This window comes from Netta rufina (assembly GCF_964035555.1).
Source record: "Netta rufina genome assembly, chromosome: 32".
In the NCBI taxonomy this organism is placed as follows: Eukaryota; Metazoa; Chordata; class Aves; order Anseriformes; family Anatidae; genus Netta; species Netta rufina.
The window spans coordinates 1,004,270-1,016,666 of NC_140156.1; positions in this window are offsets into that span (position 1 = coordinate 1,004,270).

Here is a 12,397-nt window from a genome sequence, read left to right on the forward strand (position 1 = left end):
GTAGATGGCACACTGAGATCTTTCATAATCACTGGAAACACTTGCTGACATGATGATTAGTTTACGACTTACCGCACTATTTGCATTGCATCTCCCTGACTTCTTCCAACTTTCTTTTGATCCCTCTGAACCCTCTTTAGGTCCCGTTTCTGACGTTTCACTCGAAAAGTCCTGATTTGAATTAAGGAGAAGTTATAGGGCTTCTTTTTCTTTAAGATGCAGCTCGAAGATTTGTTTTTCGTAATAATGCCAAGCAAATGTAGAAGACATTAATTAATATATAGAAGACCTAATTAATTGACATAAACTTACACAGTTACATTCAGATAAACTTAAACATGGCTAAATATTCACTGGAAGGAGGTTCATCCCTCCCCTATTCTCTAACGACAGCAACCTTCTTGGTTGCTCTCGCCATCCTCACTGCTCTCACCACCATCCTCCGTATCACACGTGCTAAGCAAGGGAGATGAGCAAGAGGGTGTAGAATCACTGATGTCATCTGCACGTCTCTGTCTGCAAGCAAGCATATAGACCAGAAAGTTAAAAAGAAAATAGAGCAGATACTAAGTAACACCAAAAATTAAGGGAATTCTATCTCAAAATTTACTCTGAGATCTATTTTCCAGTCCATTGTACTCCTTAGGAATCTGATTTCAAAGGCCATGACATGATTTTCCTCGTGACAACTGTCTGCTTTCAAGAATGCTCAACAAAATATCTGGCAATCAACAGCATTCTCTACGCACTAACTGCTTACAGAATCCAAAAAGCCTTTATCATTACTAAGGCAATTTATCATTTCATTTAGATCTTTTATTGTTTAAGGTTAACTTCATATAGAAACATTAGTTGATTCCAAACAGAAACTAGAGTCAGTATTTGAGTGATAACTTTTTCTTTTTTTTTTTTTTTAAATCTAACAAAACTTCCATAAAGCCTCTCCCTCTAAATTGAATAAAATTATTTTCGGTTTTAAGAAAATCATTTGTATCCTTCAAGATTAAATAGTCTGACTAAGATTTTTAAGGGGGGATTCTGGCTTCAGTTCCAGAACCAAAGAATTTCAGTTACAGAAACTCAGACACTACCTCCATAATCATCTTATCAGCGACCCACAAATATTGGATTTAAAAAAGAAACCAACTTAAAAGTATCCACCTCCTCCCCTCCAAATATTTCTTTCCTCTCTACCTTAAGACTACCAAAGTACCGATCATAAACTTACTCTGTAATTACCACTAAACTGAAAACCCTTTGAAGCATTATGCAGTAAGGAGACTGACAGCTCTACGGATAAGTAAGAGCTATCACTAGCCATACACCAACCTGGCACGTCTTCTATATTTTTGTGACCCAGCATTTTCAAGTGACTCTTTCTGTCTGACAGAATGGGGCTGGCCCGAGTTAGTCCTCTCTCGATCTCTTTGTCTTACTGAAAGGAAAGAATTTAGAATAATGATACAGATACATTTAAGAGAGGAGGATATCAAAAGATAAAGAAAATGCCACGTGTTTCACTCATCCCTAATTCCAGAAGAATTTTTAACTGTTTTTGCTTTTCATCAGTGCATGGCACAAGTGGAAAACTACGCCCTGTTTAAAGGTGAACTGAAAATCACAAGAGCAAGACTGTTAAGTGTGATTAATTACTGTTATATCAAGGATACACAGCACTAAGCATGCCAAACAGCAAAGAAATACAATGTGCACAGGACACACGTGTCTGATAAAAACAGTGAAGTTCATGTGCAGAATGAAGGTACAGAACTGAAACAGAACTGTGTGTGCAAACACATGTATTTACATTCAAAAATTTTATCTCACTTATGTGCAAGAAATAAGGTTTTAAGAGAAACTGTGCGTTCAACCTACTTTCCATAGGAGCTTGGTAGCAGTCAACAGGTTTACTCTGTTGAAGGTTGTAACGCCTTGGAACATCTTCACCATCATTTTCTTTGTTCTCACTTCCTTTTGATGTTTGTAGTGTACCACAAAATGACACCAAATCGTTAAGTACTTTTGCAAATTATATGAAATCCAAAACGCATTACACAGATGCCTGTAAGTTTTATTATTATCGTTATTTTAATGACACAGTGGATCCTGCAAAACCTTAAGATGAATTTATGCAAGTCACGTTTCAGAAATCACAAATCCTAGCAGATGAGCATGCATCTAGACATTGTTCTGTCCTCTCTGAAACTGCTGATGGGCTTGTCGTCAGCCTCAGTGTTTAACAACAGGCAAAATTCTGTCATATTGCTTAGCTAAGATGCAGATCTTCTGAAAACAGCTATTTCAGAAAGTCACTTCTTAGTTTGAGAATGTATTTAATGGAAAGGGTTTTAATAATCTGTAGTGCTAAGACTAAGCGTAGTAATCTAAGTCCAAGTCTAGCTCTGCCACACATTCTGGGAGCAATAATGGGCCAGACACAGGCTTGAAGCTCACTAATGAGAAAACAATGCCAAATGCACATAAGCTTAGGCCATTAGCTTCTGTCAAGTAACCTGAAGTTGTTTCATGAAAGATGGTAAAAAACACAAGAACCAGAGTGCAATTATCTACTGGGTTCTGGAGAATATCCTCTCACGTTAACAGCAGGACACCGAGGAAGGAACATACATACTCCGTTCACCTACCTGTTTGCCAAAAGGACTTATCTTTTTTTCTTGGAAAGCACTGCCCTCTTTGGTTTTTATTTTTTAACCCCAAAGGTTGCATTGCTTTCTGAATGCAAGGTAGGTGCCATGGGGTATACAGACAGCACACAGAAAACTGAGCAATCAGTAAATGAGTTTGTGATCACTACCATCTCCAGTCCTTGGGGTTCCAACACTTCTATCACAAAAGCATGAATTTCTCTGCTTTAGTGCTCCTCTAACCCTTTCCTTTTTCCAATAACTTCCTTTATAACAACACTGACACTTTCCTCACTCTTTTCTGGCGTATTTTTCATTATAAAAGTATATTCTAGCTCTTTCCTGATTTAAAATTGTAGTTTGCATTTTGATCATCAATTAATTTCCCATTCAACATGCTCTTTAAAATTCCTCTCTGCAAGTCTCTACTGCACAGCTCCCTGAAACCCACACACTTTAACCAAGCTTCTCCCTCTAGACTGGCCCCCTCCTTGTATTCAAGCTCCTCTTATTAAGACTTTGAGCTAATGTTTTCCTAACTAAACCTCCAAAGGAGTCAACTCTGCTTCTCCCTTACTAGTCCATGGCCCAGCCATTCTTCCTCTGAAGAACTTCCCTCGGGTTCCCACCTGCCACTGTGCATCTCTCTGCTCCTCTGGGCCTCTGAAGGGAGGAGCAAAGTATTTTCTGGGGCTCAGCCTCCTGTCACTGTCTCTCTGAGCTCCTTTGCAGGTGTGCAGGTGAGCTCTATCACATAATCTAACTCGTCAGCTCATCTACTGCAACACCCTTTTTGGTCCTTAAGTACAGTCTTGCCCTGTTCTGATCTGTTTAGAAAGCTCCTACGAGGATGATCTAATTTACTGCCTTAATCACAACTAACGTTCTTCTCAAAAACTGTAAGTTTTCCCATCACTTCCAAGTTAATATGGGCTTTCGTGGCTTAACCTCATTCCACAAGTCACTGAGTACCCAGATGACAGCTCCTAATTACAGGCCCTGACAGCAGCTTACGGTGACTGCCTCCTAAACACAGAAATGCACAACGCTATCTTCCCTCCTGCTGAGCTTCACGCTTGGGAGGAGCTTTTCATACACATCTGGCAGCCTATCTATCTTGCTTCCTGAAAATTCTTGCTGTGCTGCTCAAAACCATGAAAACTGTCACGCTCCTGCTGTAGCGGTATCGCCGTTTCACATGCTGAGTAATGCTGTCCATTTCTTTCCATTCCCACCTGTCTACAACCATCTGTTGCCTTTTATCTTGTAAGCAGTTTGGAAAAGCGCTGTTTGTTTTTTGTTGTGTTTTTTTTTTTCACCTGTTCTGAGCTCACTACAGTACAGCCCTAGAGCTCATACTAAGGCTTGTGAAGTCAATAGCAACACAGAATTTTTACAGAAGACAAATACCCAGTAGATTAGCTTGTTTCAATTGTTTAAGACAAGGCTTTTGGTTAGAACAGAGTAAAGAAAACTTAAAACCAGAACTCACCAATCTCATCTGGACTGCCAGGTCCAGTTCTTTCAAAGTCCGACTTCACACAGGTCAAGATATCAAGGTTCTCCTAATTCCAAGCAGCAAGAAAGATCGGTCACAAACGTGCAGAAAAACAGACGTGCATACACGTACATCCACTGACAGACACATCTGTCTGTTGATGCTTACACAGTAACATTATCGAGGCACCCCGTATACACACAAAAAATAAATTATTGCACAAGAGGAGAGAATGGGAATATGATTGCGTGCACCCACAATCAGTAACAAGAATTTCTGCTCTAAACCAGGGCTCAGTACATGCAGTGGTTAAATACTTGCCCAGATACAAAACTGAGTGCATTAGTTAATCATAGGTTAATAACCTACAGTGTGACAGAACCAAGGAAAAAGAACGACCTTTCTAGCAGACATACCAAAAGAAATCATACAGGCGTGTGAGAGATGCTAATAAAAAGTACTGCGGACAATTCTGGATTCATTTCACAGCCCTGGGCAACCAGCTCTAGGTGTCCCTGCTTGAGCAGGGGAGGGTTGGACCAGGTGACCTCCAGAGGCCCCTTCTAACCTCAACCATTCTGTGATTTGAGAGAAAAAGAAGGCAATTCAGAGCTAAACAAAAAGCTATGAAAGTAGGTTATCGGGAAGTTTTAAAATGATGTGCCTATCATTCATAAGAAACAGTAATTTAATAAAATAGTTTAATTTAATAGAGCAAAACTAAGACAGAGGAGTATGATTGCTGCATACAGCTTTAACAGGGGTTCCTCTAGAGACAGGGGTTTATTTAAGCTCTCAGGCAAGGCCAGCACACGAACAAATATACATAAAGTAGCCATCAGTTCATTCAGCTGGAAATTTGAAAGGCTTCAAGTTCCTGAAAACTCTGGGAGCAGTTTGCAACCAAGGAAGAATTCTAAAATGCAAGTTAGGTCAATTAAAGAAAACAGCTCCATTTGCCTGTAACAGATGATTAAAGCTACATGATACTGGAGATTCTTTGTGAGCTCTCGGGAAAAAAGACGTTAACAGGAATCAAAATTCGAGCGAGTGACCAACACAGGAAGCCATGCACTGCCTTTTGTTAAGCTTTCCAAGTAAGTGCGTTCCTGAGCATGACGAGAAATATGATCTAGGAGTTACGGATAAAAAGCTAAACAGCTTAAACTGCCAAGCTGATGGAAAGCACCAGTCTTTTTGCATATTCAGTCCCCCAGGCAGAGCTTTTAGTAACATTTGGAGTAAAAACCCAAGTCCGAAACAGCTGTTTGTAAACAGCGTCTATTCAAAATGCAGAAGGCAATTCAGAAACTGGAGTGGAAGACATGCATTTCAGCATCTCCCCATTATCCCGCATCTTCTGCAGAAGATGCTTCCTCCACTCTTAAAAGATATCTGGAGCACAACCGTATCAGTAAGACATGAAGATATAACCAGAGAGCAAGACCAAATGGTAGTTTAGACCACACTATTCTTTGGAAGGAAGTTATTTCAGTTCAAATAAAAATTACAACTAAGTTACTTCCCTACGTGAAATACTCTACAAAAATGGCAAACTGACGGAGTATTTGCTCTGTCATTTGTACCTCAACATCTTCCCAACATCTTTGGCATCTACGCATCTGCTCCATTTCATCCATTTTTTGTAGCACAACTTCCGCAGTACTAAGATACAAAGTTGACATGTAAGAGCAAAGTTAGGCATGTATGAACAAAATAAAACAGCACACATAATCAGTAAGAGATTTTAATGTAGTATGCACAAAGCAAAAGTCATTGACACTTAGCCAAGATTTTAGACATTACCAAAAAATTAGGTCAAATCTTTATTTTTGATAGAGATTTAAGAACAAGCTTTTGAGGATTTGCAAACATACGCTGTTTTCAGGTTTATTTTCCCCTCTTACTGAGCACATTTAAAATATATATATATTTAAATGCAGGAGGAAAATAAGAATTCTGACATCCTACTAAGATGTTATAAAAAAATTATGTCAACTTTTAATCCTTCTTAAGTTGCTCTGCACAGTAGCATTAAGTCATTTTTTGTTAACCGAGGAAAGGCTGTTTGTTCTTCTCCACATGGGAATCTAAGTTTCGTGTTGTAGAAAATGATGAAATGCAAGGAAAGCAAATTCTGAAGCAGAAAACAATTTTGGCTTCATAAACAGAAATAAACCATGGACAGAAATGCAGAATCGCTAGGACTACTTTGCTTTGACTGTATCAAACCATCCTCAGTTTCTTAATCAAGCATTACATTCACTTTTGTGAGTATGGAAAAAAAGTTCATTAAAAATGAAGGCACTTCTGATGCTAAGAAAACTGCCAAATGGGGAAAACTCAACAAATTGAACTCTCAACGCCAGGAGCAGCCATACCTCTTTGCTGTCAAAATACAGAGCAAGTCGAGGCCAACATCATGCCATAGTGCAAAGGCTTGCTAAGAAAGATCATTTTAAGAGGTCTGCAAGAAAAGATGACTTACTTTGTTATAAGTTTGTCAAATAGAATGGACGAGTTAGTAGTAGAGTACCGACTGCATCCGACTCTACAGCTGCGGCGCAGCTCCAAGTCCCTGTTTTCTCTGTGGACTCGTCTCACAGTTTTTGCACCAGCTCTACTCCTCAATGTTCTGGTGACTGAAACGCAGAAACAAAGTATTTTGAAACAGTGAAGATGGGATTCTCCTTATTTCACCGTTGCTCTTGTAAAATGGAAACAGACAAACAAAAAAGGCACCCTGAAGTGGATTGATTTTTCTTTACATTTCAGATCAGAAGTTGTTGTCACAACCACTGCATTCCACTTACTTATCGCTCTGCACGTTTAAACTGTCTACTTAAAACTGTGACCTGTAGAGAAATTCTTAAAGAGACTGAAAGCTAGCCAGACAAAAAAAAAAGGTGCAACTTTTGTTCCATGCAGGAGGGAAATCTACTCCAGTTATTTCTGTCTTGGAAAAGTGAGAACAATCAACACCTTTCTCTAAGGTGTTTTCACTCCATTCATGTCAAACTGTATCTAACAGTGCTCAAAACAAACACTATTACATTGCAAGCCTCTTCCTAAGAGGTGTATGTTTTATTACTCTGTTTATGCATGCAGCACTTTCATTTCCTGCATTATGATCTAACAGCTCAAGGAGGTAAGAATCGTTTCAAGAGAAACACCCAAACACCACATAACTCAAACTCGTGCTTTTTAGAAAAAAGCCTGCCCATTGTTTACTATACAGCACCCTTTGGCACAGGTTTGTTGCTTGCACTGTCATTAAAAGAGCCAAGAGGACAAGGGGAAGGGAAGAGCTACACCACTGTGGTGGTAGGATCACAGCTAAGGTTTACTTTTGTGGTTGCCGTCTGTAAAACTAAGTTTGAACTTACCAAGTATCAATTTACTTTGCACAATTAGAACAGTTTGCTTTGTGCCTACGAAGCTGCAATTCACACTGCTCCCTCCCCAAGGAATTCATAAAATCTCCTGTTTGCACCTACCTCTCTCCACAGAAAAGTCACTGAGGAGTGAATTCAGCTGACTACAGAAGGCTTTGGGGCCAAATGAAAGCGATGGAGTGACCAAGTGCCATCCTCTTCAGTAACCAGCGTAAATAGGTATCCCGGGGAGTTACAGCCACTTACCTGTGTTTTTCTCAACTGCCTACATTAAGAAAGAGGACAGGGGAGAGAAGGGAGAAAAGACTTGTTGTATTAGACCCATCAAGGATGGGAAATTTCACCATGTTTACAAGGCAGTGCTCCATGGTATACAAAGAGAAGCCTGTAGGCCTCACGGAGGATCCAGATCCCAAGTCTGTTGCGTACCATATACACGCGGTTCTGTATGTACCCACATTTCCTAGCTTGCTCATGTTGAATTCTCAAAATTATGAGCAATAGCACCCAAGTGGAAAAGATACATGTCCTGGTTTCAGTTAGGACAGAGTTAGTTCTCCTCCTAGTGGCGGGTAGGTTGCTATGTTTTGGCTTAGGAAGTGTGAAAGGATGTTTAGAAGAGTGCTGATACCACCCCGATGTTTCAGTTGCTGCAGAGCAGTACTTACAACAAGCCAAGGAACTTTCGGTGTCTCACTCTCCTACTAGCGATCAGAATCGGCGCACAGCAACAGCTGCGAGGGGACAGACTCAGGATGGCCGACCCCAACTGGCCAAAGAATTCTATGCCTTATGGCAACATGCTGCACCATGGATAGGGCGGGGCAGCCGGGCTGCTAGGGGTTACGCTGGGCACTGGTCAGCGGGTAGTGAGCAACTGCATTGTACATCACTTGTTTTGTACACATTACTATTAGCAGTACTATTATCATCATCATCATCATCATTATTATTATTTTCCTGTCTTAATAAACTGTCTTTATCTCAACTCGCAGGCTTCACTTTCCCGTTTCCCTCCCCCATCCCAGAGAGGGAGGTGGGAGGGTTGGAGAAGGGCTGTGTGGTTTAACCCGGCCGGCAGCTAAACACCACAACAACACCTCAAAGGGGTTTGGGAAAAAAAACACATGTTTTTTTTAGAAAAGCAGAAGACTTCCACTGAGAAGAGGGATTCTAGTTTTAAGGTACTGGTATGCCATCAGCATGCTCATAGGCCTCTGCTGATTTTAGCCAGAGGTTTATCAGGCCACAACTCACTGCACATGCTTTCTCTCTTGCTTTTCAATCTACAAATCGAACAGAGATTGAACATACAGAAATACAGTACCTTGAAAAGCGTCTTCTGTTGACATTTCCCCTCAGTATCGCCATACTTTCTTCAAAGCTGGAGACTGAACACCGCAGGATGCTTTTTCTCATTGATCTTAAACGGTGTCCGTTGAAACATTCAATACTGGTAGAAGAATAATCCTAGGGAAAGAACGAAATAAGAATATATTTATGTGAACCACGTAGATTCAGATAAAGAAATTCTGCCTCACGCAAGTTTAATTAACCCTCCTGACTTGGTAGTGGGGCAACTAATGGCAGGCAGACACTTAAACGCTGCTGTGCTCAAGAAAAACCTGGGGAAAAAAAAAAAAAAAAAAAGCTTTCAAAACTAAAGCTTCCCTCTCCCCACCGTTTTCTTGTGGATAACTTAAGCTTAATATCCTTGGCAAAAAGATATTGCAGCAAAACCTTTCACATAAACTTAGTGTTTCGTGAAAAACAACAACAACAAAAAAACTTTAAATTCAATTGGATTTTTTTTCAATAATAATAAATTCAAAACTTTAAATTCAATTGAATTTAAATTAAAAAAACTAAACTAATTAATTTAAATTAAAAAAATTTAAATTCAATTGACTGTTCAGAGGAACAGTCAAGCTTGACATTATACATCCTAGAATTAAAATCTAGTTCGAGTTTTTCTCCCATCTCCAGACCTTGCGAAAGATGCTGATTAGGAGCTCTGTCAAAAAAAGTGTAAGGCTTGTTATATCAAAGCTTTGAACCCTTCTTACTGCCCTTGACCTTCTTCACATTGCTGCTCCTACAAGGGTGAGTACTATCATTTTTAGTACGGGAGGGAAGCTGTGATATCCTTGAGTGGGGGGTCGTTCTGTTTACAAAATGAAGTTCCAGTAAGAGTACATCAAATGAACCAACTTTCTTTGAACTTTAATTCATCACTATATTGAATGAATGACCTCTGGATTTCTCTCTCCCATTTGGAAGTCAATTTGAAAACAAAATACCTCTGGCATAAAGAGCCAGGCATCAGAGACACCTGTTGCGCCTCAAGAACAGAGAAGGTATGAATGACAAGAGCAGCTGAATAAAATGCAACTTGCCATTAGAAATGGGTGTACTGGCATCTACAGGTGCCGCTGGCATCTCCTCATTTTCATTACTCTCTTCCTCTGGTTTGTCGTCTTCAGTAGCAGGGTTCTGCCGTGGTGACTTGGAGTTGTCGCATGGAGCACACGCTGGAGAGGTGTGACCTTGCAATAAAGAATAGATACCAAAGATCTTTGCCGTGCATTTTCAGTTACAAATGCAGAGACAAGTCTTCAAATCCTTAGCGTTAAAGCATGTACCTCTTTTCTGACGAGATTCTTTAATTTGTTCACAAAGTCGTCCAAACTCTGTATCCATTTCGTTCCTCACCATTGAATATGCAGTGTCTTGCAAAACATAGGCGCTGTGACGATCTGAAATTTTACAGACTTTAACTGAATGTTGTCTACCAACCAATGAAACTGTTTTGATCACAGAAAAAATTGCTTTCTTCATAGGTTGGTTCCAAAAGGTTATCTCAGTGAATATTTTCAGCATAACAACATCGAAGTTAATTAAAACAAAAGCACTAGTTCCTTGGGAACACTTGTATCACAATTCCATACCCAAGTAGCAAAATGATAAAATATTTACAATGTGGTAAGAGATGTTCTCTGTGGATGTCCAAAATCATCTAATCCATCCGAAGTCTATTGTCCACACACAGCATTTATCCATCTATGCATCTGACAGATATTTCAAACTAGGGCTAAAAAGCACATCCTCACCTGTAGATCTTTGATCCGGGTAGTACTCTGAGGCATTGTTACAGATTAGATCGATGTCCTTCAGATAGTCTCCTGCAGCGAGGTACTGGCGCGAGTCAATTTGAGTCAGAACTGTTGAAAGATCCATCGGCTCTTTAATCCTTGTGGCATAGTCGGGTACCTGCAGATCAAATACAAGCATTCAGAGGTTTTCTTAACCTTGCACACTGTCTACCAAAATTATTCTGAAAACTTTAAATAAACGACTTCCTAAAAACTCTGAACATTTGCGATGCATCAGAAGATGCTGAAATTAACCAGTTTGCTTCTCAAAAATGGAAGGGCTCTTTCAACTGGCATTAGAGCTGCTAGGAGAGGACAACAAGAAGTAGGGAGGTCAGAAGCACGTGCATGGTAGAGAAGAAACACTGAGGGTGGGAGATTTATTTCACTTTGCTGCAGAAAATCACAACAGTGAAAGCTGAGCAAGCCATCCGACATTTTCTTTGTTGTCGACATTGAGGAAAAGGTGCATGAATTGCACCTGTGAAGTACCTATTGCAGGCATCTACTTTAGAATGAGATAACTGGGCCGAGAGGTGCTGATTTCTTCCCTCAGACCAGAAGAGGAGCCTAATGACTAGTTCAGATGAGGACATATGTATTTGTCGAGATTTTTCACAGCTCAAGAACCTAGGAGAAAAGGGGAAGAAAAGCCAGTGGATGCCCACATCAAGAGGACTTTTGCTGATCCGCAGGTATATTCAAGTTACATCTGTCTTTGAAATATACGCCCCTAGTTTAGGCTTATCTAATAAATTAAGGAGAAAAAGGGATCTAAGCAGCCAATTGGAGGAAAAAGAAAACACACTGCACTTATGATTGATTCCTATTGAGGAGTTCCAGATGAAACAGAGAACAGGACCTCAAAACTTATTTTTACAAACTGCTGCTCCTATTCCTGTTCCCACAGGAACTGACAGTCCAAGAAAGGGCTTTAGACTTCATTCAAGTAGTCCTGTAAATACTGTTTGTAATTATAAGGAAAGATCTCTGTGCTTTTCAGTGCTGTGACATGCCTACGTATCAAAGCCTTTTCACGAGCAAACTGTGTTGGCATTTGGACTGGCTTTTTAGAATGAAACCAGGGCTTTCAGCAAATAATCCCATAAGAGACATTTGAGAGTCAGCAAAAGTAAAAGCACTGCCTCTGCTTCTTGCAAAATCCTAATAGTGCAGCCCTAAAAACAAAGTTGAACCTTCCCCAAAGCGCTGAGAAATACGAACACTGAGAAGTTACAGACACACACAGATCAGCACTAGTTTACCTTCTGTGGGTCAACGGGCTTTGCAAATTCCCTGAAACATCTGTCAGTGGCAAGTCTGTGAGTAACGTCCCTCAAGAAAATTCTAAGGTCACGCAAGATATCCTCCTCTTCCTCCTCCAGCATCCCTACTTCTTCCTCTTGTGGCTTCTGAGGCTCAGCTGCTGGTGCTACAGGCGAGACTTCCAATGTCCGACCAACTTCAATTAATCAGGAAAAATTAGCCAATTTACAGTACTCAAATACAAGCATATGACAAATTACTGACAGAAAATGACCACCAAAGCAAATCCCAAAGAGCTAGTAACTTCGATAGGAAAGTTTTAGATGTACTTCTTATATCCTCCTCACCTCTTTTCTTTACAGGAGGCTTAGCCACTTCATTTAGAATTAGGTCCTCAAAAAAAGCTGCTCTCTCTGCCCTACCAGACAATTCAATATTGCA